Below are 13763 nucleotides of genomic sequence, written 5' to 3'. Positions count from 1 at the left end.
GCAATATAAACCAGGTGTCTGTGTAGAAACTAAGGCATTAGAGGCTTTTCAGAGGGGAACTAACAAGAAAAATAACATATCTTAACAAGATATGATTTGTATTCTTCAAAGATCTCTCCGTTTTCTGTGTGAATAATTTATTGTAGGGATGCAAGAACAGAAGCAGGGAGATCAGTTAAGAGACCATTAGGGTGATGATGCTGGAGGTGCTAAGAAATTGGATATAGATTGAAGGTAGAACCAGCAGAACTTGCATTGTATGTAAGATATGGAGGAAAAAAAGAAATCAAAGAAAACTTGTAGACTTGAGCCTGAGCACCTGAGAGAATGATGATGGTATTTATTGATAAGGAAGACAGGGTATAAAAGATTGGGACAGAGTGAAGGATCAAGTTTTATTTGGGACATGTTAAGTCTGAGACATTTATTGGCCATCTAAATGGAGATGTTGAATAGTCAGTTTGATAGATGAGTTTGGCACTTAAAAGGGGAGAGATGCCAGGTCTAAAGACATATGCTTGGGATTTTTAGTAGATTGGATTGACACAGCTATCTGCTGTCTCCTTGGTCAAATGTCTTTGCATCCATAGGAGACTATACCTCCCTTCCTTACTGAATCTGTGAGCATGCTTTGGCCAATTAAATTTGAGTGGATGTGAGTTTGCTATGTCGAATTAGAAGCCTTAAATGTGATTACCTGGCTTAGTTCAGTTCCTATGGTTCCTGCTCTCCAGCATAAGAACAATAGGCCTCAGATAGGGGCTGCTCTGTCAGCCTGGGACCTCAAATGAAAAGGCACATGGACCCGAACACAGTCAAGCCATGAGTCAGAATTGATTTGATGGCAACCGGTTTTAGTGTATTTAAGACCATGGTACTGAGTAAGATCACTTAGGGAATAAGCTTATAAGGATTGAGCCCTGGGAAGAGGAGACTACAGGAAAATAGGCTGAGAAGCCACGGACAGAGAGTCAGGTGGAAAAGCAGAACAGAGGTATTCTAGAAGCCAAGTTCAAAAAAGGCTTTATGAATTATGTCAAATAGAGCTAAGGGACCAAAAAAAAAAAAAAAAAAACAGAAATGACATTGAATTTAGCAAGAAGGAGGATACTAATGACTTTGACAATGATTTCAGTGGATTGATGGGAAAACAGGTTGGCAAGAATTAGAATGTGAGGTGAGATTGTAGAGGGAGTTGTGAGGTTTAGGAAATTCTGTTTTGCATTTCTTTTTTCCACATGAGATATAATACAGAATGTGTATATGTTGACAAGGATAATCCAGAAGAGGACCATCATTTCAATGTAATATGATAAACTAATTGATAATCATATGAGTGATGAATATTGCTTGATTTTATATTGGAATTTTATAATGATGTCATACAATGGACAGGAATTCAAAACAAAACAATCACACACACACACACACACACAAAAACTAAAATCCTGCTATACCAATTATTCTATTCTCCCAAATTCCCTGAGGATCCTAAGGGAGCCACACAAGAAATAACAAGTAAGAATTAAAATACCACTCTGCTAATGATTGTTCCACCACCCATCTGTCAGCTTCTTGTACTGTGGTGGCTTGTAAGCTGCTGCGATTCTAGAAGCTATGCCACTGGTATTTCAAGTACCAGCAGAGTCACCCATAGTGGACAGGTTTCAGTGGAGCTTCTAGACAAAAGCAGACTAGGAACAAAGGCCTGGTGACCTACTTTAAAAATTAACCAATGAAAGCCTTATGGATCACAGAAAAACATTGTCCAACTCACTTTCTTTGAGGGAGGGATCAATCGCTGGGGCAGAACATCATGTTTGGTGAAGAGGAAGGCCATTGAGGACGAGGGAGATGCTCAGACAAACGCTGCATGATAAACTCAAACATGCCAGTAATTGTGAGGATGGTGCAGGACCAGGTAACATTTCATCCTGCTGTACACAAGGCCAACATGACTTGATGGCAACTATCAATCTCTAGCTATCTAATGGTTGTTCAAATAACTAGTACTCTGGTTCAAAGTGCTAATAATGGTTGAAGAAGACCTTACAGCTCAGGCTTTTCCTCCAAGTCCTAAATCTAATTCTTGGAATCATACCCTCTCAAGAAATCTGCAGGAAGAAAGGCAATTGAGGTGAGTTCTAAAGCCTATAATCCACTTACACATCTCCACAGAGTGGAATTGAGAACCAAAAAAGCAGGGGTTATGTTTTTGCCTCTGTCTCACAACATCCCACCCATTAACTACTGTGGCCCAATCAATGTCTTGAGTTTCAGAAACTGACATTAGTGACTCTTTCTGTCTTGAAAGGGCAGCTAGCAAGGATGTGGGCATAGGTGGTCATGGATTGGCAAGTTCTCCTCACCTGGCACTGGTGGATAATTGTGTTATTCTCCCTGGACAAGTCACTCATATTTAACTGGGAACCTCTGAAGATGATGTCCTGATCCAAAGGCATGGCCTTCATAGTGGAAATTTCAGACATCAAGGCACAGGAGTGGGAGAAACACTTGGGGTGATGTTCCTAAGCTGTCCACTACTCCTCCAGTGGTAAAGCTGCTTCATGCAGTTAGTCTCCTCTGGGGACCCTTGTACACAGCTTCGTGTACATGTTCTTCACTATAAAACCATTTGAAAAAGGATTTATGATGTCTGCTCTCCTCATCTCAGAATGCTGAAATGACCATTCTCTTTTCAAATGTCCCATAATTATCAAATCATTTGATTTTTATTACAAAGAAGAATAATTGCTCTGAAATGCAGTGACTTTCCTTTTTGGATAGCTCAAAGGAAATTTCATAATTCAGAATTAATTAGGCAATGAGAGAGAACAGGGGACATATTTTGGTGTATTAATTCACGCCAAGTTCAAACTCATTCCATCTGTGTTGCTAGTGTGAATAATTACACCATTAATCAAAGGCAAGAGGAGAGCTGTTGTGACGGCGACACATTTCTAATGCAAATAAAGAAAAATGTCACTTCTCCCGTTCAACTAATGTTCTGAGGGGAGCTACATAATAATAATAGTTTTATTTATTTATAGGGCAGAAATGCCCTAGAGCTCAATAAAGTGTAGGATAAGCAAAATGCCAGTTAAAGAAAAAGAATAGGACTTTTTCAACTAATTCTGAAACAAAATATTGGACAGGGAAAATGAACAAAAAGAAAAGTTAAGGAAGGCTTGAAGAGGGCTAAAGGAAGAGGTAGGGATATGGCTTTTTAATTTCCTCCTTCCCTTCTGTCACACACCCTCCCCACCGTGACTCAGAGGGGTAGCAGTCTGGGAGAACAAGTTCTAAACACATTTGTTGTTGTTAGGTGCCATCGAGTTGGTTCCCACTCATAGCAACCCTATGTACAACAGAACTGAACACTGCCCTGTCCTGTGTTCCCTTCACAATTGTTGCTTAATCATCCCCTCCTGTGATCCCTGAGTTCACAAATACTTGCTTTCTTTGCTGTCAAAGAAATGCAGGTCAGCCTTCCACTTCCCCACCTTTGGATGCCCTGGTAGTTCATGCAGTTGTCTTTGGATGCCCTGGTAGTCCATGCAGTTGGCTTAATGAGTATGGAAGTACAGGGATCCCTGTAATTTCCCATCCATACCCTCTCAGGATGGTCCTGGTTCTGGGTCAGGGATGCAGAGGATGTCCTGCATATGGACTGCAAATTCACAATGTCAAAGTGGAATTGGGATGGATAATATGGAAGGGCAGTTCTATATTCCCTCTGGGACAAGGAGGAATAGGGCCAAGTCCCATGCTGGGAAAGGCGCCTGGGTGCCAGGAATTACAAAGCAGCAAGGAGCAGTCCACACTGTCCTGACCATGCTTGTTTTGCAGAGACCTGTGCTGTTCCAGGCACACATATAGCCCTGCCTAAGCCTGCCAGCCTCAGCAGAGAGTATATCCTATGCTACAAAGGGAGAAAAGTTGAGCTGGGAGATGGGGCAAGACTTCCTCAAAAGTCCCCAAATCTACCACAGTGTCTCACACATAATGGGAGTTCAGTCAGTATTGCATTGAATGAAATGCTTCAAGTCTGTCTCTCATTTTCTCTCTCTTTTTGACTTGGAAAAGTCATTTTACTTCATTAAGTATTAGTTTCCCCACATATAAAATGGTAATAATAATTATAAGGTTGAAATATTTGAAATTTTTATTTTTGTAGATTAAATATTTTAGGATATCAACAATTTCATATGATTCAAATGAACAGCTATTCATTCCTTCACCATTGAGTGGCCACTACGTATGTACTTAGAGCTGAGGATTCAGCAAGGACCAAAACAAGTCTTTGTCCTCATGAATCTTACGTCTTAGTCAGGGAAGGCAGACAATATGCACACACAGAAATGTAATCAACTATAAGGTGTTAAGTGCTATAAAGAAAAATAAATCCAGGTAAGGGAATACAGGAAACCCTGGTGTCACAGTGGTTAAGTGCTATAGCAGCTAACCAAGAAGTCAGCAGTTCAAATCCTCCAGGCGTACCTTGGAAACTCTATGGGGCAGTTCTACTCTGTCCTATAGGGTTGCTATGAGTTGTAATCGACTCGATGACAGTGGGTTTGGTTTTTTTTTTAAGGGGATACAGGGAGCTCTGGTGGCACAGTGGTTAAGAGCTTGGCTGCTAACCAAAAGGTCGGCATTTCAAATCCACCAGCCACTCCTTGGAAACTCTATAGGGCAGATCCACTCTGTCCAATACAGTTGCTAGGAGTTGCAATCTACTTGATAGCGATGGGTTTTAAGGGAACAGAGAATGTGGACGTGGCTCTATTTGACGAGGTGGTTGGGACAGTCCTCTCTGAGGAGGTAAATTTGAATAGAGACCTGAAGGAAGTGAAGGAGGGAATAAAAATCTGGGCAAAGGAGATTCCAGAAAGAGGAAAGTACAGGGGCAAAAATCCAAGGAACGTCAAGGAGGCCAGTGTAGCAGAAACAGAGTGAGGGATGCAAAAGGTGGAGGGAGATAAGGTCAGAGAGCAGGCTAAGGAGAGGACTTTGATTTTAATTCTAACTGTGACAGGCAGTCACGGGAGGGTTTTGAACAGAGGCATGACATGATGTGACTTACATATCTAAAATATCACTCTGGTTGTTTAAGTGAAGAGTAAGGGACGGAGGAAAGAAGGAGGCAGACTCCTTAGGTTTATATTGCTGTTGTCAGAAGAAATATAATTGTGGCTTAATCTAAGATGTCAGCTGTGTAGCTGGTAAGAAGTTACATTTAGAATATATTTTGAAGGTGAAGATAACAAGAATTACCAGTGTTTTGAATATAAAATATGAGAAAGAGAGAGGTCCTGAGTGATGGTTAGGCTTTGGGGCTATGCAACTAGATAGATGATGGTGTCCAGTGGCCAAGGGTGGAGGGAGAAATGGGTTTGGGAGGTGATGAATCAAGAATTCTGTTTTGCACATAGTGACATTCGTTATGTCTATTGGACATGTATGGAGAGTTGAGTAGACCATTTGGAACTTCAGGGAAAGATCAGCTATCTCCGGCCATTTTGGGATTGAAATTAGATAAAACACAAGAACAGACTTAAAACCAAGAAATCAGTTGTCGTTGAGTCAATCCTGACTCCGGTGACCATATAGGACACAGCAGAACCATCCCATAGGGTTTCTGAGGAGCAGCTGGTGGATTTGAACTGCCAACCTTTTGGTTAGCAGCTGAGCTCTTAACCACAGTGCTACGAGGGCTCCATGAACATGCTTGGGGATCTTTAAAGGGTTAAGTGAACACAAAGGATAAAGGACTAGAATGCTTCCTTTCAGTTGCTATATCAAATATGCTCATTAATATTTTAGTAGCTAAAACTCTCCTTCCATATTCTGAGTGATCTTCTATTCAATAGATAACCTAAGTTTTAGGAATGTACATTTTTCTTGGAAATCAATAAAACTATTTTTATTTTAAAACAAAATAATGTCTTTTTTATTTTTCGTGACTTTCTCCCTCCTGTGGGAGAAAACTCCCCCCCACCCCCCGCCGCTCCGGGCTGCATGGACTTGACAGGAAAAGAACTTAATTTGGGCACTAGATGGCGACATGCAGACATGCACTGGGTGCAGGAACTCAAAAAGGTAGATTTAGAGAGTTTCCAGATCTCATTCCTTCTGTCCCTCCCTCCTGTGTAAATTAGGGCTTCTGGGATCTTGGATGGGGAGGGCAGACCCCAGGCCATGAGAAGGTGATCATTTGATCAGAGGGTTACAGGGTCAGACAAATTTTCCTAGAGGGTGCCACTCACAGGCCTAATGCACGTCAGAAGAGAAAAAAGAAAACAGGAAGAATGGGAGCATAAAGGAGAAAAAAAGAAAGAGGGAAAAATAAAAAAGCAAGCAAAAATGAGGGAAACCAAGGGATGCCTATTATGGAGAGTGGGAGAATTTCAGAAAGCCAAGGCCTGAAGTGGTCTCAGAGACCATTTAGTTGAACCTTCATTTCTCAGTGACTTCCTGGGGTTCAGGTTAAAGGCCTTCCCAGATTTCTATGCTCTCAGCTAATGTTCTTCATTGCCCCACCATGCTATCCTCAAAAGAGTATAAACTTTATCAGGTGCCTGCTAGATGTCAGTTACCCTCAAAATGTCCTAATATGAGCATTAAAAAAAAAAAGTTGTTATTGAGTCAATTCCAACTCATAGTGACCCCACATGTATCAAAGTAAAACCCTGCTCCACAGGGTTTTGAATGTCTGTATTTTCTAAAGTAGATCACCTGGCCTTTCTTTCAAGGCACCTCTGTATGGGCTCAAACCTCCAACCTTTCTGTTAGCAATTGTTTGCACCATCCAGGGACTCCAAATATGAATATAAACCTACTTTATATAATACTTTTTCAGAGTCCCAAATACACTCAAGTACAAACGTAGAATGCTACCACATGTGATGATACATCTCAAGCTGATGTACAGGATATAATCAGTATGAACTAAGATGAAACTGTAATAATTGGTCTTATGTTTTAAACTTTGGAAGGGCTCTAGGGATTATGTTAGTTTTCCCAGGTGAGTAGGCAAATCTAAAATCTAAATATAATTATATATATATAAATATAATTGGACAGTAAAAACTCTGTGAATACCAGCAGACACATTCTCTGATATAGTACCAGAAGATGAGCACTCAAAATGTGACTAGGGAAGAGCTACCTCCTCAAAGTAGTGTCGACCTTAATCATGCTAATAGAGTAAAGTTTTGGGGACCTTCATTAACTGATATGGCACAACTCAAAATGAGAAGAAACAGCTGCAACATCCATTAATAATAGGAACATAAAGTGTACAAAGCATGAATCTAGGAAAATTGGAAATCGTCAAAAATGCAATGGAACACATAAAGATCAATAATCTAGACGTTAGTGAGCTGAAATGGGCTTGTATTGGCCATATTGAATTGGACAGTCACATGTTCTCCTACAGGGGGTAGTGACAAATTGAAGAAAAATGATATTATATTCATCATCAAAAAGAACATTTCAAGATCTATCTTGAAGTACAAAGCTGTCTGTGATAGAATAATATCCATACACCTACAAAAACCAGTTAATACTACTACTGTTCAAATTCGTGCACCAACCAATAATGCCAAAGATGAAGAAATTGAAGATTTTTACCAACTTCTGCGGTATGAAATTGATCAAACACACATTCAAGATGCATTCAAAATTCCTGGTAATTAGAATGTGAAAGTTGGAAGCAGAGAAGGATCAGAGGTTGAAAAATATGGCCTTGGTGATAGAAACGACAGAATTTTGTAAGGCCAATGACCTATTCATTGAGTATACCTTTTTTCAACCTCATAAACAGTGACTATACATGTGGACCTCACTGGCTGGATTACAGACGAATCAAATTGACTATGTATATGGGAAGAGATGATGGAGAATCTCAATATCATCAGTCAGAACAAGGCCAGGGGCTGACTGCTGAACAGGCCATCAATTGCTCATATGCAAGTTCAAGTTAAAGCTGAAGAAAATTAAAACAAGACCACAAGAGCCAACATATGACTTTGAGTATATCTCAGCTAAATTTAGAGACCATCTCAAGAGTAGATTTGACACAGTGAACACTAACGACTGAAGACCAGGCAAGTTGGGGGATAACATCAAGGGCATCATACATGAAGAAAGCAAAAGGTCTTTAAAAAGACAGGAAAGAAGAAAAGACCAAACTGGATGTCAAAAAAGACTGCAACTTGCTCTTCAAGGTAGATTAGCCAAAGTGAAAGGAAGAAATGACGAAGTAAAAGAACTGAACAGAATATTTCAAAGGGCAGCTTGAGAAGACAAAACAAAGTATTATAACGAAACATCTAAAGAACTGGAGTTAGAATACAAAAAGGGAAGAACATGCTTGATATTTCTCAAGCTGAAAGAACTAACGAAAAAATTCAAGCCTCGAGTTGCAATATTAAAGGATTCTGTGGGCAAAATGGAGCCCTGGTTGTGCAGTGGTTAAGAGCTTGACTGCTAACCAAAAGGTCAGCAGTTTAAATCTACCAGCTGCTCCTTGGAAACTCTGTGGGGTAATTCTACTTTATCCTATAGGGTCACTATGTGTTAGAATTGACTCGACGGCAACAGGTTTGATTTTGTTTTGTTTGGTATGGGGAAAATATTGAACAATGCAGGAAGCATCAAAAGAAGATGGAAGGAATACAAAGAGTTACTGTACCAAAAAGAATTGGTTGATGTTTAACCATTTCAGGAGGTAGCATATGATCAAGAGACCATAGTATTGAAGGAAGAAGCCCCAGCTGCACTGAAGGCATTGGTGAAAAAAAAGGCTCCAGTGATTGATGGAACAACAATTCAGATGTTTCAACAAATGGATGCAATGCAGGAAGTGCTCACTAGTCTATGCCAAGAAATTTGGAAGACAGCTATCTGGCCAACCAACTGGAAAAGATCCATATTTGTGCCCATTCCAAAGAAGCAGATCCAAAAAAATGCAGAAATTATCTAACAATATCATTGATATAACGTGCAAGTAAAATTTTGCTGAAAACAGTTCAAAAAATGGTTGCAACAATACACTGACAGAAATTCAAGCCAGGTTCAGAAGAGGACTTGGGATGAAGAATATCACTGTTGATGTCAGAAGGATCTTGGCTTAAAAGCAGAGAATACCAGAAAGATGTTTACCTGTGTTTCATTGGCTATGGAGACATTCGACTGTGCGGTTTATAATGAATTATGGATCACATTGCAAAGAATGAGAATTCCAGAACACTTAATTGTGCTCATGAGGAACCTATACGTAGATCAACCTAGAGGCAGTAGTTCGAACAGAACAAGGGGATACTGCGTAGTCTAAAATCAGGAAATTGTGGGTCAGGGTTGTAACCTTTCACTGTATCTACTCTATCTGTATGCTGAGCAAATAATCTGAGAAACTGTACTATATGAAGAAGAACGCGGTGTCAGGATTGATGAAAGACTCATTAACAACCTGTGATATGCAGATGACAACACCCTTACTTGCTAAAATATAAGAGGACTTGAAGCACTGATGACCAAAGGCTATAGCTTTTAGTATGGATTACACCTCAATATAAAGAAAACAAAAATCCTCACAACTGGACCAATAAACAACATCATGATACACAGTGAAAAGACTAAGGTTTCAAGGATTTCATTTTACTTGAATCCACATTCAATGCCCATGGAAGCAGTAGTCAAGAAATCAAATGACATCTTGCATTGAGCAAATCTGCTACAAAAGACCTCTTTAAAATGTTAAAAAGTAAAGGTGTCACTTTGAGAACTAAGGTGGGCCTGATCCAAGCCATGGTATTTTCAAATGCCTCATACACATGAGAAATCTGAACAATTAATAAGGAAGTCCAAAGAAAAATTGATACCTTTGAATTATACTGTTGGCAAAGAATACTGAATATACCGCAGACTGCCAGAAGAACGAACAAATTTGTCTTGGAAGAAGTACAGCCAGAATGCTCCTTAGAAGGGAGGATGGCAGGACTTCATCTCATGTACTTTGGACATGTTATCAGGAGGACCAGTCCCTGGAAAAGGACATAATGCACAGTAAAGATGAGGGTCAGTGAAAGAGAGGAAGCCCCTCAAGAGATGGGTTGACACAGTGCTGCAACCATGGGCTCAAATATTGCAATTATTGTGAGGATGGCGCAGGGCTGGGCAGTGTTTAGTTCTCTCGTCCGTAGGGTTGCTGTGAGTAGGAACACACTCAACCACACCTAACAACAACTGTATGTGTGTGTGTGTGGATATATGTGTATATATATATATATATATATACAGCTCTCTATATATCTATATATAGAGAGAGATATATTTTTAGTTCTCTTTTCAGTTATTACATCAGCTGCACATGTAGCACTTTTTTTCTGATTCTAGCCACCTGGAGCTAGGTCACATCTAAGAAGTTAAAAGGACGCTGCCCTTCAGACTGTTGAATATGCAGAAGCCAACCAAAATTTGAGTGTCCACATGATACCCTCACTTCTGACCTGCTGGCTACAAATTCAAGTGTTTCTCTCTATCCTCTCAGATTTCCAGCTGTAAGCTTAAGGCTCTCCTAAGTTCCCTCAATTCTGACTTTCTTGTTCCCACTGCTCCTTTGGGTTCAATAATTTGCTGGAACAACTCACAGAACTCATGGAAAGTGATATAATTATGATTTTAGCTTTATTGTAGCAAAAAGGGACACAAATGAAGAGATGCGTAAGACAAGGCCTGGGAGGTTCCCAACATTGAACTTTCGTGTCTCAAAGGGTGCACTACCCTCTCAAGTGCCATGTGTGGCTTTAACGAACGTGCATGTATGGCTTTCTCCACTTGCCCATGGTCATTTGCCTACGTCCAGAGCTTTTATTGGGGGTCTTATTACATAACACAAATTCCTGCCTCTTTTCCCTGAAGTCACTCATGCGGGGATCACAAGGTGGGTCTTTCTGGTGTAGTCAGTCCCCAGTCCAGAGTTACCTCATCACCTCACCTAACCTGTTTAGGTATGGTCTGGAGTCCTTAGTAAAGATACTGAAGTTCTAAAGTTTCTTTTAGGGATTAAGTCTTAAGAATGAGGGCAAATAGCAAATTCTTTGAGCAAAGTCAATACAAACCCAACACCAAGATTTTAAAAAAGTTTTCCTGGCATGTAGAATGGTAAATGGAGAAGAATCCATCACACAGATTTGGATTTCAATCCTGGCTTTCCTTGGTTACTGGCCTGTAATCTTGGACAATATTTTTAAATGTTCTTGCCATCTTATCCATAAAATGAAGGTAATAATAATAACACTATGTTAGAGAATTGTTGTGAAGATTATATAAGGTATTGTTTACTAAGTTCTTACTTAGTTCACTTTATCCTTTCAATAAGTGATTTGTTATAGGGTTTTTACAAATTAAAAAGGAAAAATGGACACAGGGCATGAAAAATAAATTTATGAGAAAAGATAAGCATTGCACGGAACATAGACACTTGCAATCAGCAATCTTATCCTGATCACATCGCTGATTGTGCAAACCAGTCAAGGGAGACTAAAATCACCCACCTCTGATGCCAAATTGTGTGGTATCCCGTTCCACACCCACCATTTAAAAATCTCGGCCTTCCTTCCATGGCCGCTTCATACCCCAGATGCCCATGCAGCTCTCATATACCATTCCTAGCCACTCAGAGAGAGCTCATCTCATTCCCCTGATGCCTGTGCAGGTCTTTTATCTCATCTGTAGCCATGTGGGGATAGGTCATCTCATCCCTAGCCACATAGGGCTAGGTTATCTTGTCCCTAGCCACCTAGGGCTAGATCAAGGGGTACTAACTGTAAGCACCAAGGTCCATATGGCTCCCTGCACTTCAGATCAGCCAGTCCCACTAAAAAAACTCCCTTTAAATCCAAAAATTCACTGGAAGGAATCACAGAGATCACTGGAAACACCGTACATATGATATCAGTTTTAATATAACATAGAAAAGGAGAAGGAAGAGTAATGGATGTATGACCTGACTTCCAAGTGTGCTTTTATAAATGTACCAAGTATTGGTGTAGACATACACAAGGACTTTAAATTACCATGTTTTGAAACATAATCCTTCCTTTTTCATATGAAAACCTCTAAATTTAGACTAGAAAGGTTTGGCAAGTAGTACCCATTCTTAAAGGAGTCATGGTGGTACAAAGGTTAAGTGCTCGGCTGCTAACCAAAACGCCAGCAGTTCAAACCCACAAGCTGCTGTATGGGAGAAAAGACCTGGTGATCTTCTTACATAAAGATTACAGGCTAGTAAGCCCTATGGGTCAGTTCTACTCTGTCATATTGTGTCATTATGAGTCAAAATTGACTTGTTGGCACATGACAACTCATTCTTAGGGGAGACTGGAAGATAGAGTTCAGGTTTTATATCCTCTGAACTTCTGACCCCAAAACATAGGAATCTTACAAGCGTGTGTGAAAACAAGTAACCAGTGGCCCTAGAGTAGATTTCAACTCATGGTGACCTCAAGTGTATCAGAGTGGAACCGTGCTCCATAGGGTTTTCATTGTCTGATTTTTTCAGTAGATCACCTTCTCCTGAGGTGCCTCAGGGTGAAGTTAAACTTCCAACCTTCCAGTTAGCAGCCAAGGGTGTTAACCATTTGCACCACTCAGGGACTTTATGTGAGAAAATAGACCCCAAGAAAATGAAAAAGAACCAAAAGCCTAGGGAGGAGACATACAATTTGGATCCATCCCCTCCCATATCTACAGGTTGTTGTTGTTGTTAGGTGCCAGTCCAGTCAGTTTTAACTCATAGCAACCATAGTACAACAGAACAAAACACTGCCTGGTCCGGTGCCATCCTCACAATTGTTGCTATGCTTGAGCCCCTTGTTGCTGCCACCATTTCAATCCATCTCATTGAGGGTCTTCCTTTCTTTCACTGACCTTCAACTTTACCAAGCACGATGTCCTTTTCCAGGGATGGGTCCTACTTTATAACACATTCAAAGTACATAAGATGACGTCTCAACATCATTCCTTCTAAGGAGTGTTCTGTCTGTACTTCTTCCAGGTCAGGTGCATTCATTCTTCTGGCAGTCCATAGTATGTGCAATATTTGCCAACCCCATAATTCACAGGCACCAATTCTTTGCTCTTCCTTATTCATCATCCAGCTTTTGCATGCATAAAAGGCAACTGGGTCAAGTACCATGGCTTGGATCAGGACCACCTTAGTCCTCACAGTTACATCTTTGCTTTTTAACTCTCTAAAGAGGTATTTTGCAGGAGATTTGCCCAGTGCAATACATTGTTCGATTCCTTGGCTGCTACTTCCATGGGCCTTGATTGTGGATCTAAGTAAATGAAATCCTTGACAGCTTCATTTTTTTCTGTTTATCATGATGTTGCTTATTGGTCCAGTTGTGAGGATATTTGTTTTCTTTATGTTGAGGTGTAATCTATACTGATGTCTGTAGTCTTTGATCTTCACATGTAAGTGCTTCAAATCCTCTTAACTTTCAGCAAGCAAGATTGTGTCATCTGCATATCACGGGTTTTTAATGCGTCTACTTCCAATCCTGATGCTCTGTTCTTCTTCATATAGTCCAGCTTCTCAGATTATTTGCTCAGCACACAGATTGAATAAGTATGGTGAAAGGGTACAACTCTGATGCACACCTTTCCTGATTTTAAACCATGCAGTATCCCCTTGTTCTGTTCAATGACTGCCTCTTTGTCTGTATTCAGGTTCCTCATGAGCACAATTAAGT

This window comes from Elephas maximus, chromosome 10 (assembly GCF_024166365.1).
Source record: "Elephas maximus indicus isolate mEleMax1 chromosome 10, mEleMax1 primary haplotype, whole genome shotgun sequence".
Lineage (NCBI taxonomy): Eukaryota > Metazoa > Chordata > Mammalia > Proboscidea > Elephantidae > Elephas > Elephas maximus.
The sequence above is the reverse complement of the archived record's forward strand: the minus strand, read 5'-3'. Positions refer to the sequence as shown.